General features: G+C 31.1%; 1 protein-coding gene across 3 annotated transcripts in view; it reads left to right on the forward strand.

Annotated features, from left to right (window-relative positions):
• LOC140057469 (A disintegrin and metalloproteinase with thrombospondin motifs 18-like) overlaps positions 1–23,542 on the forward strand; it is a 72,011-nt gene that overhangs the window by 11,424 nt on the left and 37,045 nt on the right. The gene's annotated exons all lie outside the window — the stretch shown is intronic.

Raw genomic sequence — 23,542 nt, forward strand, 5'->3', positions numbered from 1 at the left:
TCGTATTTAATGATATTTCAAATTTGGTATTTGCCGACTCATCAAATTTAACAAAATATGATATGTCAAAATGTCTGCTTCCGTGGCTGTTCCATCAGGAAAGAATAATTAAAGGTTGCGGTTGCAAAGCAAACAAAATCTTAAGAATGTCTAGGCTGCTGATGACCTTCAAATATCCCATGAGGGGAATCTTTAATTTGTATGTTGTGGTAAATTATCCCCTGGTAGTCACATGGGGTTCGTTAGCCAGTGGCGGGCTGCTTAGTGTCAAATATGAAAACATATATAAACAAACAAGTAGCAAGTTTTAAATGTTTTTTTAATTTTGTTACCAGTGTTTCATACTGTATAACTGTATGGTGAAGTACATCTTTAGGAATTAAACGTTCATTTGGTCCCATTATATAACACCTAAATAAATTTCTGTCATTGATTGTTGGTCAAATGCCGTGAAATAATACGCACTATTAAACGATCGTTTAGTAGTATTTTTTCGTGTACAGTACGGAAAAAAATATCTTTTTCGCATTTGGAAAAATATTTTTTTTATACTATTGCTTTTGAAATACAACAGCGCCACCTATTTTGTACTTTCGCCACGATTGAATGTTATGACTTGTTTCGCCATGGAAGTACATTTTTGGAAAGAGATATATATGTACTAATTTAGATCAAAAAGGGCATTTAAATTAGCTTTAGATCGTTTAGGATTTTGATTAATTAATGGGAACATCTCTACAAGACATGGAATCGTTGGAAAAAACATAGCCAAGATGAGTTCCAGTTGCCTGTCAAAGTTTCGGTGGTATTGCTGCCTAGCAAGTAGTAGGCCTAGGCCTGTTAGTATTAGGCTAGGCCAAGGATTGTTTGGTCGTTTGTTGATATAATTAACACTACAGTTGGTGTGTTTATAAAATCCATATAAATAATAATATTTAAAGATGTATTGTCCCTTTGTCAAATTCCAAAAAAATAAAAATAAAAAGATTTCGAAAAAAAGTGGGTCATTTTGAAGTATCATAATAGTTATTAACTTTCACCAAAAATTAGTGGGAAAAAAAATCATTTAACTGAAATACAGACGTTTTTTTTGTTCAAAAAATAACTTTGACTTCCAGTCAAAGTTTTCGATCAAAACATATCTCATAATGCAATGCGCTTATTTGGCTACTCTGTATGCATAATCATAAAACTTCCTCGCGATCTGTGTGAAAACCCCTTCTCAACCGTGCGAGTTGTAAACAATCCTAATTAGCATCATGCACAATGTATACTCATGGTTTGAAATCTTTGTTTACATTCGCTCGCGACTATTTTTCAGACGAAATGTAATCAAATTAATTTAGCTGTTAATTAAGTAAAATTGTTGTTTTTGGCTCGAATTTTTTGACTTAAAGTGAATAACTTTAATATTACTTTGATATAGCCAATTAAAATTTAGTATATTTTGACCTTCATTTTTTTGTTTTTCAAGGGACAATACATCTTTAATATAATAATAAAAACCAAATGTTACTGTTTTAATCAATGTAAATCAAAAGTAGGTCTTGACTAGGTCTAGGCTACCTTTTATTTGTTTAAAATTGTAGGAATCTATTTGGATGTTATATAAAACAAATAATGAATGTTATATTCATTTAATGGTACAAATAATGGCATTTGGTGAATGATGAAAGGTTTTATATCAACTCATCTTCGCCTCGTTAAAATATAACCTTTCATCATTCACCCCATGCCATTATTTGTACCATTACACTCATAAACATTCATTATTTGTATATTACAGTATTAAATATGAAGACATATTGCCTGCAAAGAAACAAGTATAATACTGTATTTATGATGTAGTTCAATGAGGTCAGTTTGATATGATTTTGTTTAAAAAGTGCTCAGCAGATTCAGCTTGATTAACAGATAGTTTGAGTGTTTTCCAAAAGTTATTCAGGTTGTCCAATGCATTTCCTTTAATCAGGGCTTTATTGCATTAAAATTATAAATGAAACATTGAAACTATAGGGCCTTAATATTGATAAATTCAAAATAAATAAATGATATGTATCTTAAGTTTAACTATTTAAATATTGAAATATCTGATATGATTCATAGTTTACAATCAATAATATATTTCCTGATTTTGTTAGGGGAAATACAAATTATAGAAATGTGATTGAAATGATTTTCCTACACTTCACCTTGAACTAGAGGTGTGAAGATCAGTAGAGCAGACTCCATAAAGTCAAATTCATTATAAACAAAGTTTCAACTTTAAGACTCATAAAACATTCATCAGAGTAAAAAGAAATAGGATACAGTAACAGGATTGTACCAACAACATTGATCTATGGGCAGTCTCATCAGGGCTAAATTCTAATTTAAAAAAACTCTGAGGCTTGGTTCCCACTAGGATGCAACGCAAAGACATTATTCATCAATGGAAAATTCCATTGTCATTTGCATATAAATATACATAGAAATTATGTTTGCTATGAGATATACAAAAACAGATAAATAAAAACAATAACAAAGTGTCACATCACTCTTGCACAATACTGACAAGCATTCAGTGCCCGAATGGCCGCTGGATAAAAGCTGAGAGAAACGAGAGATGATGATGATGAGATGATGGACATAATGATAAATGCAATGTAAGTATTTGACCAATCGCATCGTTTTACCATATGGGAACCAAGATTAAATAACAGTCGTCTTCAAAACTGGTTTTTAGGACCTACTAAAGACACAAAAACGCCTTCCATTCAAAATGCAATTCATACTGAGAGAGAAAGTTCCATAAGCGCATGTATTGCTTACTTTGGCAGCTAGGAACTTTCTTTCATTGGAAAATACTGTAAATAAGCCTGGGTTTAATGACATGACCTAAAATGCAAAAAAACAGTAGAATATCAATAATGCAGTAATGCAACAAGATTATATATTATGTTTTTTTTAATAGAATTCTCAAATTAACCATATTATACTAGGTTTTTTAAGGAAATGTGAATTTATAGTAGTGATTCATTGATCATAATAGTGGGCATCCCTCCAAGTACAATCAGCAGTGTCATCATAAGCCAGGGAAAATCCCTATTGCGCTATTCTGTCTCAAAACACTAAGAACATCATGCAATAACACTTAACAGACATCAAAATAAAATTTTACGCTAGACAACTTGTTTAGACTTTATTGTTCAGACGAAAACATTTTTTTATATTTCATGGTTTTGAAGATATATAACATACAACTATCGACAGAATTCTGACTTCGTGCAGATTTGAATGAAATTTCTACCAGGGACCACAGATTATCTTCTAGTCGTATCAGTTCCCAGTTAATAAGTTTCTTGTCCATCAGTTCTTCCAGCGCCATGCAATTCACGCTACCACAAGGGTCAGTTTTGCAGGCCTTTGTTTTGTACACAAACAACGAACAAAGGTTACAGTAGTGAGGATGATGACAACATTCATGTTATGTTATTAAAAATGATGAAAATTATAATTATTGATGGTTACAATGTGGTCCTTGTTTTTTTTATTGTAGCATATGTTCTTCATATCAGTTAAAAACTAACCCTACCAGCTCCTATTTAAATACAGGTGTTAGAAAGCATAGGCGGATTAAAGTGGGGTGGGGGGATAGGTATAGATGATAGATAGGACACTAATTTCAGTTAGGCACCTAAAATTTGGCATTTTTAGGTCCTTTATTTTTTTATCCGCCACTGGAAAGTGAGTAACGAATATATATAAAATATCTTAACCCTCTATCCCTTTAAAACGGCTTTTTTTATTGAAAATTTAAATGCAAACTGATACGTACCACATCAAAATCAATTTTCGTTGACACAAGTTTGATTTTAAAAAATGAGTAATGTAGGTCTAAGCATGTGGTGAGATCATCCAGGGAAGGCAGTAACATAAAGGTGATAAGGTCATTAGACTGACCCTAAAATGAAAAATCTGTCATCCTCGGTAAATATTGCTATATATTTACGAAGCATGAATGTTACAGATGCTTAAAAAGCACAGTAGCGGTCTTTATCATCATGTATTTAGCAGCTGGCTAGTGGATGACATAAATTATTACATCATGAAGAGGCTCAGATAACCTGTGTATTGTCCGTAGGGAATCTCTACTGGCCTTGTCCATAGGGAATCTCTACTGGCCTTGTCCATAGGGAATTTCTACTCACATTATCCATAGGGGATCTTTACTGGCCTTGTCTGTAGGGAATCTCTACTGTCCCATCTTTTTAGGCTAGTACCTCAAATAATCTGATTCACAATTGGAATTGCTAATGACTCCGTTCAAGTCCCAAATGGGTCATGAAATTAGATGTAGTACTGACTCATTTTTTATATCAAAATATTTATTATTATACTGCACTCAATTTATATTTACTTTGTCTAGAAATTAAAATTATTTTTATGCATTTTCAAGTCAAGTAAATATTCATATCACAGATACATAATTTTTAAAGTAAAAGTGAATTTTTTATACAGTAACAGAAAACTTCTTTCTAATTTGTTGATAGATCATTGTGTTGTAAATAAAGCAATTCATTTGAATTTTTAATTTGCCTAATTGTCTACTTCTTGAAATAGCTCTAAACAATTCATTTGACTTTTACTGTAATTTTCATTAAGGAAATATGTCTGTTTTCTATTTTTTCTACTAGCTGTGCATTCTCAATTGTATTATCTAAAGCAGTTAGTTAATTTTTATTTTACATGTTGTACATCTATAAATGTTTACAGCTAAGACAGGGCCTGTTTCTGCTGCAACTGCTCAAAATACGGTATAAAAATACGGTATAAAATACGGTATTTTTTATACCGTATTTTTTAGTACCCCGTTTCTGCTAACAATACTTCTTGGGTGGTCGTGTTAAATTTCATCTTTTTTACCCAAATTGCCATTCATTTATTTGATCGATAATTAAAAGTCGAAATAAAGGAAGTTTTACGTCTCACTTTCAACAGCCTAGCCCTAGTGATATGTGAGAGCACAGAAAACATCGTAATGGGGACAATTAATTCGTTCCCTCCCCGAGTTATTGTATTTTGCAATGTTGTACTGCTTTCGCAGGCTCTTCAGCTTTGAGTTTACTTGCTTTGGAGACAAGTTTATTCCATACTCCTGCTTTATTTTTTTAGAAATGTCTTTATAAATGTGGTTGTCCCTTTTATTACCTTTTAGTTGGTCAGACATTTTAGCTTCCCCACACACATTTATTTAGTAAAACTGTGACGTATTCGCTCCACATTTTCGCCGAATATATCTATACATGTGTGTAAAGCAGCTAACAGCGACGGAAAATAAAAACACGAATGGTGACCTTTTGTCATGTAAAAAAAAAATACGGTATTTTTTATTGGCAGCAGAAACGGGTACAAAAAATACGGTATAAATTTGTAAATACCGTATTTTATCCACAAATTTTGTGGGGAAAATACGGTATACAAAATACGGTATATTTTTTATGAGCGCAGTTTCTGCTGCCAAAAATATACCGTATATATACGGTATTCAAAAAATACCGTATAATATACGGTATTTAGTTGGCAGCAGAAACAGGGCCACAGATATTTTAGTGAGATATTTGTTTCACTTTCTTGATGTTATCCTATTAACTAATTCATATAACACTATCATATTTCTATATCTGCAAGTTTTTATTTACAGAGCAAGTTACAACAAAGATAATAATTAATCTATAATTAATCAGTCATGTATTGTTATATTTTAACCCTTGAAAAGCTATTTATGTGATTAAAGTCCTATTCCTATGTAATCGCAAACTACATTTAATGTAAAAATAAATACTATATGGTCCTATTGCGATATATTTTTTCATCTTGAAATGGTTAAAAATGTAAACAATAAGTTAATTCTAATAATTGAATCGGCTTGCTATAAATCCCAACATGCATTGTGCGCAGAATAAAATTTTCATTTTTCTTTTGTGGTTCACCCACTTTTGACCGATCATGAAGGCCAAAACAAATTGAAGAATCATAAATTTTAGCGAAAGTAACGGGTTTTTCCCAATTTGTATTACCAGATTCTAGCAAAAACAGAAAGACAATAAATGCAGCAACTAGACAACTTCAGGCTAGGCATAAAGCTAGCTACTGTAGGTAGTGCATTGTTTTCTCCTTTTATCATAATTTACATACCATAAAATGTACATTTAGGACAAGGAATGACCTGGTTTAATGTTTTTAAAGTAATATATATTCATTATTTTTACAAAACTTCAACAATTGTAGGGAATGGGTCTTTAAACTTAGGAAAAACAACACCTCCCTAGTATCTATATATAAATTTACGTAAGGGCAAAATTCGGTAAATCGCGCCTTACTTCTAGAATTTTTACTCGATGGTATATAAAGTTAGTTCGTACTTTCGGTACTGATTTTAACCACCTGATGTAACCCTGTTTACTAATTAAATTAAGTTAGATAATTAGTTATTGGCGATTAAAACGAATTTAGGTTCAAAGATTTGCCCCAAATAGGGGTGTTTTCCGATCGTGGTATACACTGTCTAATGGATGTCCATCTTGAAAAATACCCGCCACAAAAATGCGAGGAGGCTTCGCATTTTCCTATCTCCTCCTACGATAATTGTTTTTAATAGCTGAAAACCGGTTGAACAGCTAGAGTACACCATCATAATGTTGAAGACAGGCCGATTTTCTTTAAAAAATACTATTTTTATAGATTTAATATACGATTATACAAATGTATTGATTTGCGATGAATGGAACATCCCAATCTCTCAGTCTGCCAGAGTTTGGTTTAACACAAGTACTGTAGGTAAATTTATGAGCCCTTGGTTTAACACATACGGTAGGTAAATATATGGGCCCTTTGAGAATAAACTTGCAATACTTTGACAATACTGTAAATAACTATTTTTGGAACTCATTTGAATCGAACATTTCTTACTGTGAATGTTCGTCCTGTTAGATAATAATAAACTGTGTTACTGACATTGTGGATAGGCTCTACTGTTAGATATATAAACACATTATTATATACAAATACACTTTATACTGACAGTTCCTTCTCAACGTTTGTATTAATTAATAATTACCAAAAATATAAACGTCGTAGTGGTGTATCGTGACATGTACTTTAATATTTCAATCGATTATGACAGTGACAGTTTTAACAAAGTATTAAATCGCAAATGTTTTACTGTATTTAGAGGTATATTATGTAGTATAGGCTTATAAAACATGAACAAAATATTTCGTTACTGAGTGGATAAAGAATATATTTAAAAATTGTTCCTCTTTGTACCTATCCGCTTTCCCATCCCTCAACCCTAATGTTACATACAAAACACAAATTGGGTTTCTTTAAATGAGTCCAAATCAAAAATTTGGACTCATTTTGTGAAAAGTTTCTCCTTCGGAAGTAATTCCCAGGGTGCTAATTTTAGTTGACTACATAAATCATCGTGTCTATTTATTCGTTTCTGTAAACGACAATGTATTATAGTCCTGCGTTACGTAGATTTGAAATCGCCAGTTTTGTTACGCTGAAATTACTGTAGGCCTATATTCGAGAACCATCTGTGGGCACGACCTAGATGGTACGCGAGCGAAGCGAGCGTACCATCTAGTAAATTCAATTAAGAACAGTTTTGTGTCCCACTCTCCAGTAAGTTGCTGTACACAGTTTGTTTTGACAAAGGTCATGCTTTTTCAAAATGTTTATATTTGATTTCAAGATGTTTAGCAAATGTTTTTGTTCACTGTTCTCTACTGGAATTGAGTAATTTTTAGTTTGAAAGACAGGAACAATTAAATATAGGTATAAACAAAAAGAAACAGTGTTAATAAAATAGTTTTGTCAAAACTTTCAAATAACTTTCTCTTTCAATTTAATGATTTTTATTTAATGAGAAAGTATTTGCCAGCAATACATTAGATTTTATTTCTGTACAACAGTAAAAGGCAAATGTCAAAAAGTTTGACCACTATTAGAAGTCACTGTCTATGGATAGATTGGAATGAAACTTATTTCACTAAATATCACTCTTATAGATTGATTGGCTATACAATTGTTATATAACACGTCCTAATTACTTGTTTATGCCTTATTAATTATTAGAATATGCTGCTGAGATGTGGCTAGAAATTGAATCCAAATATTATTACTAATTACATTTTAAGCTAAACTAATCTGCGTGTGCACAATTCTTTAATGAATAACTCTAAACCTTAAAGATTAAAAATTAAAAAAGAAACTACGGACTTCCTATTGGCCCATAGTAGCCTACTTTGCAAATTCACCTTTGTCACATAAAAATGTCAGGGAAGGGGAGGGTTGATTTTGGTTTTTGTTAAACCCTGATATAAGGTCTGATGCCTTTTGTAATTCTTATCTTGCAGGATTATTTATATGCAATTTGACGTGCATGGGCTCAATTTGACTGCAGCCATGTATAAGACAATTTCCACTTCTTTTTTTTTAGGAAGGAATGTCTTTCATTAATTCAACTTTTCCAATTTTGTTTCTTGATTCTGCTATCTATAACTTTATAACAAATGTTAACCTGAAAATACCATAATTGAACACTGAAATTTTAATATATAATGTACTTCCTTGCAATGTCCACCACCATAACTACTTAATTAGAACCATTAAAAACATAATTGTAGACTCTTCAGGGATTCATTTTCTACATTCACGTACCGAAATAATATTTGTTAAGATTTTTTTTTTTCACAATTCCTGCAGACGTTTAATGTGAAACTGTCTGGGAGATAAACTTTATTGCAGTACAGTACATGAATTATGAACAGCACAACAAAATGTCTGCATACTTTATGTGGAATTTCAGTTTCTTTTTTATGTACCTATAAAATGATAAGTAATTGTAGTGAAAGTTGACGCCTTTGGGATGCAAATAATAAATTATATTGATTAATATTTATTGTAAGTTTCATTTTTAACATATTATGTACATTTACAAAATTGAACAATTCCAAAAAATTTAAATTTGCCCCCAAAAAAATTGTTGTTTATATTGCCATATTTCAACATGACCTATTAATTATGACAATAATTGACAATATGTTTGAAACTCTAAACTATGAATTTTAAAAATCTTTGATATAGCAACATAATACAAGCAAATACACATTTTTGAAATACAGATTTTTGTTAGTATTGCAGTTGTGTTCTCTTTCAAAGTGTGAAGGGTTGGTTTATCCTAACATCGGAATCTCATTGTGGTTTGTGAAATCTCCTTTTTTTTAAATTAATTAATTATTTTTACTAATTAATTTAGCAAATGGGATTACTTTTTTGTCAAATTGGTTTGAGTGTACAAATATAATTTGTCATACAAATGGTATAACTATACAACAATAGATGGTAAAAGCGAAAGTGATGTAAAGTCTTATTAGCTTAGTAGCGGTGCTTGAGAAAGAAGGTCAGTTTGGATACCAACAGAAAATATGTCAAAAAGGTAAATCTCGGTTAAATTAAATTTAAAACTGAAAGTTCTGTGTTCTGAAATCAATTTTGAATCGCTTTATATGGGAAAAGCTGTTTGTGTTCAATTATCTGCCTTATATCCAGCAACTAATTTTGTTTTAAATAACTGCAATGAACAAAAGATAACTTGAACTGCATCACTGTCAATATTAACTTCAGATCGTGAGACATTGCAATATTTGTTGTAATAAGGACTGTAGACCTATCTAAGCTAATGTGTGAGATAATATATAATTCTTTTTTCCCACCAATATTTCAGAAATCGGTCAATTGTTTGCATCATTTGTATTTTCTTTAGAATCTTGTTTTCACTTATAGAATAATATTCCCATAATAAGCTGTACAATAAAGCAATTATGAAATGAAACTAGGTCATGAACCTGTAGAATCTAATTCTCAATACCAAAGCAACCATAGTTTGCTAAAAACAAAACAGGAGGCCTGGGTATAAAACTAAAATTAGGTGGTGGTTATATTCAAATAAAAGGTAAAAGTATTTATTCTGGTTCTCAATCTTAACTGGAAACTATGGAAATTTGGATTAAGGCCCTCCACCGACCAGGTCAGCACACTGTTAGATGATCCCTATACTCTTTTTGAATAGTGTACCAAGTTCTTTAATGTCCACTATAATTACACCATGTCCAAACTAAGTCTAAATTATGGTTGGATCATACTACAGTACTGTAGGCCTAATATAATATAACTAGTAATTTCAAATCAAACACTTTGATACTACTTGCTCAACAAACCTACGTATGTGCTCTGTCAAATTAAAGACTTCTTTTTTATTTTATATTAACTTGGTGCGTTGATCCATTTACAGCTCAAATGAAGCCATATGATTAGGAGCATGTGAAGCATTAGTCAAAATTTACAAAAACAAATGTACAGTATTTTGTATTTCTATTTTGTAGTTTTTATACTGTTTTAGTTCATCCCTAGATGTTATGTCATGTGCATTTTAAATATATGCAACGTCTCAAGTTTGTATTATACAGGCAGACCAAGAATTATAATGGCGCAAAAAAGGAAACAAATAGTAATATCTGTAGACGGCAAACTTCAGTTTATAATCAAGTTTGATCGTAGGGTGAAATCACTTTATATTTAATTTGTATCTGTAAAATCTGTCCTTGTAACAGTTGTATATAAACCAAATTAAATATTACATGTCTGTGCTTATTTAAACAACAATTTACAAATTTGTTTCCTATCATTAAATCAATATTTTTAAGTTAAAAAGGATTCCTATTTATTAATTTTCTGAAAAAAAAAATAGTCTGTGTGGAAAAAATATTTATTTATTTTCTTTTCAATTTGTATTTATTGTAAAACAGTTATTTTATGCAAATCTCACCTGTATAAACTGACAATAGCCCTATTCTGCAAGGAGAGATGTATATTTAAAAAAAATAGACAATTCAATGAACATCCATATTCTTATACTGTATTATGAATATTACAAAACACAAATGGATGATTGTGCATGAAATTTACTCCCAAAATGTAGGTGGGATTAAAATCTAATTTATAACACACCTTAGAGAACTATATTGATTGGAGGATTGTTGGTCACATGATATTAAATAAATGTTTTATTGCACCTTCTCACCATTATCTCTAAACACAAACAAACTGCAAAATGTCATACAAACGGTTTCTTTTAGTTACATCACAAGATTAGCAAATAAAGTGACTAATTTTTTTAATTAGGTCATTTTGATCAGACAAAACGTCATATCTGATAAAAAGATAAGATATTTTAAAGATTTGGTTACATAAAATATGTCAGTACAGTGAGAAACTGAAACTATAATCTTTTTATTAATAGATTAATATGCGTCTTTTGCTGCAATAATGCCTCAACTTTCTTTTGTTTATACACATGTTTTGCTTCAGATTCAAAGTAGTTAATATTCTTCTATATTAAACACTTTAAAGTAGATTCTTGATTGAACGAATGTGGTTCAAATGATATTAAATTAACTGCACTATAGCATGCTCAACGCTATATACAATTATCATGTGATAGTATTTTTTAGCTTTTTTTGTACAGAAAAAAACAGGCCACAGAGAAATTTCAACAGTGAATTTAGTGAAAGAATTCAACTGGCGGTAGTTTAAAAGCCGGTTTAAACTGTTAATATGTTTACTTTGTAATGAATGAATTAGATTAGTATTTCTAATACAAGAAACATGTTTGCACTTTGTATAATACATTCAGCTGATGACTTACCTCTTAGTTTGGTTTTTGGGATTACTTGAGATTATTTGTCATTAGAAGCTTATTTTAATAAATTCTCTCTGAAGTATATTGCCAAGAAAATATGCATTGCTACCCTTGTAATAATAGTTTATTTATATACAATTTACTATAAAACCCTTTTATTTGGGACACTTTCTTTTTAACACTACAGCCAATCCGTATTCAGGACAACATTAGGAACACATTGTTGGGTCCTGAAGGTGTCCCCATTCTAATGTATGTTTTAATTGATGTACAAAATTGTACTCAATCATAAATGAAATAAAGTAACTGCAATAAAATAATTTGAATTGGCAAGAATTCTATTCTATAAGGACCACTGATTTGATTACATTGCAGGAAACAATTGATATATGTATGACGAGTGACATTCAGTGAAATTCATTGGACTACCATTATTCACCATAACCTACTGTCCAGGGATTGTATGAGATGTGTATGTCAAATTAAAGGCAAGGGTGACATTTACCATACCTAAAGAGCCAACATCGGCAGAGGTTTGAGGCCAACTAGTTCCTAGTTCTGGACTATAAACTGTAGTGAGTGTACACAGTTTACCCGTGTGTGCTTTATACTAGTCTTCTCAGTGGAATGATGTTTTAAGTATGTTTAAAAAATAGTTATAAAGTATAGCCAAGGGTTGATGCCATTAGCTATGACTTGTCTTCCTCTTTTGTGACTAGCCATATCTTTTCTATAGAAAGAAGTTGGCATGTTTTCAGAAACCGCTTAAAGTATGGCCAAGGGTTTATGCCATAGCAAATGGCTATGTCCCCAACATCCCCATCCTTCACACTATTAATCTTGGACCCGATACCAAACGTCATTACTTAAAATCTGTGTGTGCAAACTCCTTGTAGGCCTATTCTAACTTTAAAGGCGAGGTGCGGGCAAAAAATTTCTACTGGTCATACATTCCAATAATTATCGATCTATAGTTTCCCCTATTTTCATAATTTTTGGGATTTTGTTTGTGTTACACAAGCTTGTTGAAAATAAGCACTTTCATATCAGTGGGGGGGATAGTTCAAATTACACAGTAAAATCTCTATTCTTTTGTACACACATTTTGTAAATAGAGAGGCATTTTAAAAAGCTATGAACAAATAAACTGTGTGGTAAAAAATGTTATCAGATGACTAAATATAGGTAATATAACTTGAATTTCACATTTCTGGTATTTTTATTATACTTCAGGATTTTTATTTTCATGCTATAACAAAAATTATCCACCGTATATCCACCATCATTTTCACGGGAGTCACCAGCATGTTATTACATTAGGTTAAACTACCTAACTACTGAAAAAAGGTCTTCCTGGTTTTTATGGCAGAATTTTGCCAAATTTTGTATTTGACCATATTAAGGGAAATTCATGTTTTTTCGTCTTGATTTCTGTTACAAATATTTGATTTATGTACAATTAACCAGATATTATATTTAAAATTCATGCCTGTACCTGAGCTTTAAAACATTCCTTCCTTTCCTGTAAAGAACTTAGTTGTTACTAATCGTAACAGCTGTTTTTCTTGGCTTGGTTTGGTGTACTAGTGTGTAATACAGAAGTTTGTTGGCAGTTAGTAGAAATGATGATTGTCCAACATTTGCCAAGAAATTAATTTATCTGTTGTAGAAACAATGAATGAATAATAGTTGCCAAGAAGGACTTATTTGAACATAATATTGTAGTATATGATCTGTGTGATGTGGTAATTTTCTAGCTTATACAGTACAGTATGTAATAAATAAAGTAAGGTACACATAAATATAAACAAAATAGTAAAATTGAAAAATCCTATAGGATCATGCCAACTTCAGATGTATATGAATCTTCTTCTGAAATAACCGTTTTCATTCTACTAAAATATTTACCATATTTGTACAATATACATTTTCTTGTTTATCATATGTACCATAATTAACAACAACATAGCAACTGCTATAGTAATGAGCATGACTAAATGGTCATACTTCAGAAACACATACATTAATGTGATATGTCACGAAACATACATGCTTAAATGGGCAAAGTTGGCCCACCAAGCCCAGTCTGCTCCTTTCTCCTGCTATAGTTCTCTCTCCCAGCATTATAATTATTTGCCTAATATTGTCCTTTGCCCTGTGTATTGACTGCTTTTAGACTTCGTAAATATTACCGTATTTAGAACATAATTTTAACTCACTTGGTTTCTGCTAAGAAAAGGTAGAGTATTTTGTGGATATTCTTAATAGACAAGCAGGTTTTATGACATTGAAAGGTTAAGAAAATTAAACCTTATTATTATTATCTTAATACATTTTCTGACACAGTCACAATGGGCTTCTATTGTAATAACAGTGACCTACATATAGGGGATATATTTACATTTTTACAATAATCTGTAAACCTATCCTATGGCTACGTTTGTTGCATCTTTTTTCAATGTATTTTAAATAAATATCAATTCTATACCGCTCTTAACAACTTGACGTTTTTCCTCTTTAAAATACTTTTAACTGCTATTTTTACATTATTTGAAAGTTTAAACTGTGACATAGTTTCTTTCAAAATGCAAGTATGGTGTTTTTTTGTATGTCTGCTCCAAATAGTTTACATAACAAAACATTTTAAATGTGTATTAGGTCATTGGCCTGTTGTATTACTAAATAAATTTAGTATAATCTTGCTCGCTAATTAATATAACTATCTTTTAGAAGTTGTCTTTCCTACAAATTGTATGCATGTTGAGTGCTGTAATTATCTTGATTTTTCACTTGGTTTAGTAAAGGAGAGCTGAAGACAGTGGCTTTGAATAATCACAAACTGTGTGTTGTGACCCTTGCACATAAATGAATTAAATAGAAATTAATTGATTTCATTCTTAAGATTAACGAATGATTTGGTCCTTTTGACTTTGAATACGAAATTTTTAGGATAGAATATTCAGACGCATTTTCACCTTTGTGAGTTCTGTTCAAACAAGCTCTCTTTTGGACAATTTAAAGTGCCCCCCCCCCCCCCATTTTTATTTTATATATTAAAGACTTCTTTCTTTTTTTTTGGAAATTATCTACTATAATCTTGACCATTATAAAGCTTTTTTTGTATGGAGTTCTGATGGTGCAAAAATGGTCATGTAGTGATTACTTGACACAAACAAATTAAATCATTAAACAATACACCTCTGTACCTATTTTTTGTTGTGTCACTATTTCATTATTTATTATTGCACTATTGTACTATAATACACAATAAATTCATTTGTACTAATAGAAAAAGTATTGTTTATGAGGCAAAACTATTTTTCAGTAGTCCCCAAGTTGACTGAGTCAAGACTAGAAAAAGAATTGTTTGTTGACCCTACGAAAAACAATAAAAATAATATAAAGCCTTATTGTTTACTTATAAAAGCTTACAATTGAAATAGCCTTTATAGGTTACGCACTATTATATATTATAATAATGACATTGAACATGCTATTAACTTGATAAGGTTCATGTCTGATTGGTAAACAAAGAGAGATTGTGCAAAGGAAGAGGTATTTATGATAAGAATTAGATGTAAATTGATGTTAAGTGATTGTATAAAGGGAATGTGGCTGATAAGTTTGTCGGGGGAACGGGGTGAGGCTTGGGGACATTACCAATTTATTCCAAGTCACACAGGTGTATAATTCTAAACAAATGGTGTTGTCTGAGAACAATGTGATTATCATTTTAAGTTGTATACTCTAGAGAAAGATGTTCTTGTCTCATTGTACCCAATCAAGCTCTTTGTTTTAAAGCCCCTTTTACACAGAGCTGTGAGATTGTAATATTGCAGTAGTTGAGAACATCTTATTATATGTGTGAAAGAGTCTTAATGCCCAACTGTGCTCTTCTGTCAGATCATCATCATCATGTCATTAGTGATGCCACAAAGTGACACTAACCACACAATGGTTGGATCAAAACGTGTGTTTCGTAAAAAGCCCAGTTTATTAGAAAACTTTACAAAACATCATTTCAGATCAGAATTTCAGCAAGTTTATTTCCTATAAATTATTAAAGTAATTCATTCTGGAATTATATTGAGTTCAAAAAGTAAAGTTTATGCAATTTTCATATTATTTACATAATATATTACAATATCATAATATGTACATGATTATAAATGATTTCCTTGTTAAAAAATGATTATTGCTATTGGCTACTAAAGCCAAGCTAAGTTTTGTTTTTATTGGACAACCCACCCGCAAGCAGAATATACCCTTGTCACAATTACTTATGAGAGCTTTCATTCCGGCCTAGACTTCTATTAGCCTATATATGCCATTAGCCAAGGGTTCACTCACTGACCTGCAGTCGGAGACAGGATGGATTTTTACTGCCTCGGGATGGTTTTTGGAGTGTAGGGATTTAGTGTTGTCAGTATAAATAAAATAATAATATTTCTGTTAATATAATAATAGTAATATATTGTTTGAAGGTTTGCATGGCGAAATCAAATGTTGATATAGTTTGCGGTCCACCACATATGTTAGTTCTGAAAATAACTGTTGAGTTTCTTGATGTTTCGATCAATATGCTTTTCCTGGACTTTCTGCATTCTCACTCGTGAGGATGATCAAAGCATATTGATTGAGACGTCGAGAAACTCAACAGTTCTTTTCATAACTAACATATGTGGTGTACCGCAAACGTATATATATCAACATGATAATAGTAATTATGTTATCTTACAGTTTCTCAAACTAGTATTACCATCTTTATTTAATTTTTTAGTAGTTGTTATTTATTGTTGTTGTATGACACTGTACATTCAAGAGCCAATGATAAGTCTGGGTTTGAGCATTCAAACAACCCTCCCTTTATTCCACCTTTTTGGTGGAGAAATCTAGGCTGAAAGACTACAAAGACATACAGTATTAAGTTCCCATTTAAATAAAACATTATGCCCCTGTAACTGTCCTGTTACAGACTTGAATGAATTTTTTTCATACACTGTACATACAGTATCTCCTATAGATACAATGAAACTTTTGCATTCTTCCGTTCAGTTTTGTTTTTTCTAGGAATTTAGGTGAATGACAGTTTGTGGTAGAATATGTAGTTTGACAGGGAAGAATTGACAGACTTATATCTTATAAATAGAACATGTGACTTTTATTTTGCGGTTTTTGGTTTGTTTTTCAAGGAAATGTTTGTTCCTTAATATATTTTAAAAATTGTATTATCAAATTAAAATTGGTATTTCATAGTCTCATCAGGAAAATAAGCAGTCTGAAACAAATTAATCATGTGATTTCTGCTAATGTAAAGTGGGTGTGGCCATATCAATAATATAGTACAAAGATCTTTTTAAGTGATAAATTGAAAACTCCTCAAAAATAAAAATGTGTCCAATCCATGGAAAGTTTCCTTACAATATGGCTATCCCAAATTCAGCCTTACTTTATGTCAGTTTCATTGCATTACATCCATAATGTAATACTCCATATTATAAAACACCACCCTGAGTAGATTCTTGTCATTTGATTGGATGATTATGGGTCACATGATGTTCAATAGACATACTATTAAACTCAGAGTGTATATTCTTGTTGTGTAACATAATGTGCAACACAAGGCTATTGACTTTACATTCGAAAAAAATCAACCTGTAGTGTTGCTCTGTCTACACTGTGTCCATCCAAGTGGATGTCTGCCATCTGGAAAGGGGTAGCCACTCGTTGAAAGTAAATTGCAAAAATTGTTATTTTCATCTCATGAAATTATTTGCCCATTACTCTCTTAGCATAGAATAAAAAGATCAACTTTAATTGTAATATTGAGTTTGATAATATATTATTATAATATTATGTTGGTAAAATTTACTGTACAGTACACAGTTCTGTTTGTATTGGATGGCTGTTATTTCTATCCGTGCCTTTGATATGGATCATGGTCTACAGTCAAATAAATTACCCTACAGTCAATATATTAATTGGAAGCTTTTTTGAGGAATTTTTATTGCATTAATTGAGATTATCCAATTAATTTATTGAGGAAACTTGTAAGGTTATAATGGATTTAGGTTTTTGTCGCCATCATTTAATCAAGTTATCAGGCCATGTAATTACTTCTTTTTTTATTAAATGATTTAGAACAATCAACAGAAAACCTATATACAGTAGAACCCCTTCCCCTACAATTGAAGTATATATAATAATTAATATGTATATATATAACACACTACTATAACAACCATACCCTAATCAAGAAACACCCATATAGTATTCAAAGTAGACCTGTTGCTTATTTTTAACACCTATTTTAAAAATCAAATATTCCCTAAAAACATAACAAATTTAGATCATAGGAATATTTATTTACTACTGAAAAACATAAAGCAGTTCTGTGTAATAAGATAGTAATAAAATGAAAATTTAATTATTAAAATTATTTACAAAACAGTTAATTTCCTGTACAGAATGTCATGTATAATGAAAATACATTTATGAAAATATGTCTTGATTTTACTATTAAAAAGGAAATATGTTGTACCGGTAACCTAGAAAAATAAATGATATAACAACGCTTTTAGTGATAGTGATAAAGCCATGGGTACCCACTGGGACATGAGTGTATGACATAACAACACTTTCAGTGACACAGCCCCGGGTACCCACAGGGACATGAGTGTATCTCCAAAGTTCAATTTCTGTCATCAGGGATCGGGATTTCTTATGGAATCCAACTGTCTATATTCTGACTGCTAAACTGAACCTGTGGATTATAACGCAAGACGACATATCCAGTAGCTGTCAATATTGTGACGCCATCAGTCACCCAGTGAACACCCAAAACACTCCTGTCTAAGCCTTTAATTCCCACTTGACAAGTTTGATAGGATATGCTCATCTTCAATATCACTGACCAATATTATCTCCCTGCCCAATGATGCCCTTAATATTAATAACCATGTGCACTTTTGCAAAATTCTATAATTTGACCCTTAATTTGACCCTTATTCGGACATGTATGGTCAAATTGTTGAAATCCTTACAGTGCAGATTTTCTTATAATTATTTACAGTACATCTGCAATGTTTCCATTCTAACACACTCTTTATATTCTTTCCTAATTTAAAAATTAAACAGTTTAGAATGAGTAGGAAGTCATGATTATATTCTTTTTAAGTTTGTCATTTATTTAACAAAAATGTTTTGCAACATAAACATCATAAAAGCATTTGACAATTTTGGTAAATTATCAATTTGCAATTAAAGAACAATTTATAATTATAGAACAGAATAAGTTGACTTTATAGATAGTTTTTCATTTTATTTTGCAATGATTGAAGCAAAACAAAAGCAGGTTTATTTGAGCTTTAAGTGCATGGTTTTCCATGGGATTTTCAGATCCTTTTCTATTGTTCCTATCCAATATAACAATTTTTGTGACTTTAGTAGACACTTTGACTAATTCTTTCTTTCAGATATTTACACTCTAATACTGCTAAAGTGGACTATTTTGGCTTATAGTTAATATTTGAAATAACTAATAACTTTTTCTCTATTGTACCCTAGATTCTCATATTTAGATTAATGCCATGATTTAGCAGGCTTATACTTAATCTCTTCAAAAAGAATTTGAAGCAATGGGCTTATTTCTGTTTTTTTCTTGTAATTGTGTGTATTTGAGTTTATCCTAAAAATCACATTAGAATCAGCTCCAAATATACTGATTAATTATTGATTGATAATTGATCAGCTCTACTGAAACTGATCAAGTCTTGATTGATAATTGATCAGCTCTACTGAAACTGATCAATTCTAGATTGATAATTGATCAGTGTTGACAAAATATATAGATTCTGAAAGAGTAATTATAATTATAGGCAGATTTATAAAACATTAACAACATAATTTAGTGATTTAGTGATAGAGAGAATATTAAAAAATGTAATTAGAATTGATTGAAATGAACACTATCAGTTGGATGATACAGAATGTTTGATGAATAACATATGGAGCTTCCATGCAACTGGTATCAATTAAGGAAATCCTTCCATGTCTTTGTATTACTCTAGTCTAGGCACCACTATCCGTGGTATCACCCCTAGGCCTAAAAGAAACCGGTCATTTTCGAGTTGCATCCTTCATTAGGCACCAATAGTCAAAACATCACCCCTAGGCCAACACTCAAGCACTTAATACCTATCCTTTCATGTCAAAAATTATTTGTAATGAAGTGTTGCAATAAAAGTTAAGTTAATATTCAGTTCTTTTAAATAACGATAATTGAAAAAAGGCGTCACATCTGTTTTCCTCTCAATAATTATCTTCTCATTGAATGTTACTCCAGTTGGAGCTGATCAATTATCAATCAAGAATTGATAAGTTTCAGTAGAGCTGATCAATTATCAATCAAGACTTGATCAGTTTCAGTAGAGCTGAGCAATTATAAATCAAGAATTGATAAGTTTCAGTGGAGCTGACCAATTATCAATCAAGAATTGATCAGTTTCAGTAGAGCTGAGCAACTATAAATCAAGCATTGATAAGTTTCAGTGGAGCTGATCAATTATCAATCAAGAATTGATCAGTTTCAGTAGAGCTGATCAATTATAAATCAAGACTTGATCAGTTTCAGTAGAGCTGAGCAATTATAAATCAAGAATTGATAAGTTTCAGTGGAGCTGACCAATTATCAATCAAGACTTGATCAGTTTCAGTAGAGCTGATCAATTATCAATCAAGAATTGATCAGTTTCAGTAGAGCTGATCAATTATCAATCAAGACTTGATCAGTTTCAGTAGAGCTGAGCAATTATAAATCAAGAATTGATAAGTTTCAGTGGAGCTGACCAATTATCAATCAAGACTTGATCAGTTTCAGTAGAGCTGATCAATTATCAATCAAGACTTGATCAGTTTCAGTAGAGCTGATCAATTATCAATCAAGACTTGATCAGTTTCAGTAGAGCTGAGCAACTATAAATCAAGCATTGATAAGTTTCAGTGGAGCTGATCAATTATCAATCAAGAATTGATCAGTTTCAGTAGAGCTGATCAATTATCAATCAAGACTTGATCAGTTTCAGTAGAGCTGAGCAATTATAAATCAAGAATTGATAAGTTTCAGTGGAGCTGACCAATTATCAATCAAGACTTGATAAGTTTCAGTGGAGCTGATCAATTATCAATCAAGACTTGATAAGTTTCAGTGGAGCTGACCAATTATCAAAGGATTATGTAACCAAAAATGTTTCTATCACTAAAAAACAGTCTGTGATAGGACGATAGTTATTCATAATATATAATAATGGAACAAAAGAAAAAAGTAGAGTTTGAATGGGTTCTGGTGCTTGTAGGCTGGGAGACTAGTATTTTGGCTGGAATACAATTTACCTATTCAGGGTTAATCACGTTTAAATGCGTATACAGTTTATCCCAGCCATTTATTATTATTATTTTAAACCGATTGTAATCTTTAAAATAATGAAGAAACTTCATTGTGTAAAATTTGTTTAGGTGGTTCAACTTTACATAACCTTCAATTATAATGTTTTCCATACCTGGTCTGGTTTAATCTTTCTACTTTTAATAATGATATAATAATTTTGAATATAATATAATTTAATATTATACAGATATTGACTGCTTAGAGGTTAAATATAAGATTTGACATCCCCGAGGGAATGATATTATGTTCGAGGAAATATATAATTCCAGAGAACTTAATATCATTCCCGAGGGGATGTCTAATCTTATATTTTACCGATATAAAAGGCGATATCTGTTATATTACATAGCCAACAACAAGTAGAATATCTGCTGGGTCGGGTAGCTAGGCTAGGCCTCCTTTTTGTATTGTATGTAAACAAGCTGCCCAGACACCTTACCTTTCGAAGAATAATATACAGATAATTACTAATTAATGGCAATAAAATAACAGAAGAATTTCTATCAATAAGCCTAAATTAATAATAATAATAAAATTATCAGGTAGGCCGAATAAATAATAATTCGATCGAGCCGTCGATTACTACTGTGAGTATTAACCAATCACAAACGGTCTTTCATCACATCTAGGGAGGACTAATAACAAATTAGGGCGCTATGTATGCATAGTTTAAATAATTTGTTGATTAATTTCTTCAAGCAAGTTCCGTGGCGCAGCGCATGAAGCGTTGTCTTGTGATGGAGTGACAATTTCATCGCGAGTTCAAGACCCAGTGATGACTTTTGTTTATTTATCGGCAAACGCGAGTGTTGCCACACGAAAATTACACAGTCAATATCATCGTACTCGAGAATTTGCTGGATTTTATATGTTTAATGACAGGGGACACGATAATTACGCGAAAATTACTCGGTCAATATCATCGTACTCGAGGATATATACGATTTACGATCCTCGCAGCGGTAGTCATGTGATGCAGTTTCAACCAATCACGTTCACGTATTTACATAGGCTATGTAATATAACAATATATTACAGAAGATAAGTCTTTGTTTATTTGTTTTACATTTGGCAGTTATAGCTATTGTTTGACACTTTACAGTTACATTTTGTAATATGATGTGTGACTCATATGCTCACTACTGTATACTGCTTTCTTTCATATTGATGAGTCAGGTTTGCATAAAAAAATCAATGAGGTATCTTGTAGAAATTGTTTATTTTTCATATCATGGTAATGTATGATACTACATATTTAATAATCTTTATTTTGAAACAAGGCCATATGAAAGAAATAAAAAATATATATATATATTATTTGATTAATAGACTTAAAGTTCATCATTATAAATTGATAATTTTATATTTTAATAATAATTTGTGAAATACATAATGTAAATCTTAAAATGGAAGATTTAATCATTCGTGGAAACAAATTTTAAACATTTAATTAAAGAACAGATATTGTTTTAAAATGACACTATCTTTTTAAAAAAGGTAACACTTTCCAAGAAGTGAAAAAAATGATTTTATGCCTTTCTTCTATATTGTTTTTATACAGCAAGACTTCAATTGTGGGAATGTATGAAAACAGTTTTATTGAAAACTGCCTCAGGCTAACTGTCTAAATTTTCCCGATGTAAACCAGTTTTGTGTGATTTTTATTTTATGAACTTTTCTGTCATTAAATGCTCCTGGAAAAAATCTTCAGTTTCCGCAGTAATACTTGCTATAATACTTTAATCCCAGATTTTGATTGGTAGATATTAGGCAGATGAGAGTATGACAGAAAATTAAAATGAAGTCATCATGTGACAGAGGTGTGGCTACTTTGTAAATTAACCCCATCCTTCCAAATCAAGCCCTGGATGTAATTTGTGGTAATCCTTTTGAACGATGTTAAAAAAAACACATCACATCTTAATTAAGATTATTAGTTTTAGCCTGAAAAATATTATTTAGGTTGTGCTGTAGGAAATATACCACTTATATACAGGATAAGGTTAACTGCCTATACTTAATAAACATTAATGAAACATAATGAACAATGTTTATACTACACTCTTTCATAGCACTCTTGTATGGTGTGGATAAGTTATTCTTTTTTGATATGCAGTTATAGAAAAATTCACTGTTACTTTATAATCATGCTTTGACAAGATATTTTCTTTTGAACAACAAAATTTTGTGTATATATTTTTGTTGCTACTTACAATAGGTTAATAGAATGACCTTCATGTGCTATACTTCTTTTAAAGTTGACAGATATAGAAATAACATTGAGTCAGATTTGTAGAGACAAGACCTAGAGAACTTGGACTTTCATTCCCTGTCACAAAGTATTTGGG

This window comes from Antedon mediterranea, chromosome 8, assembly GCF_964355755.1.
Source record: "Antedon mediterranea chromosome 8, ecAntMedi1.1, whole genome shotgun sequence".
Lineage (NCBI taxonomy): Eukaryota > Metazoa > Echinodermata > Crinoidea > Comatulida > Antedonidae > Antedon > Antedon mediterranea.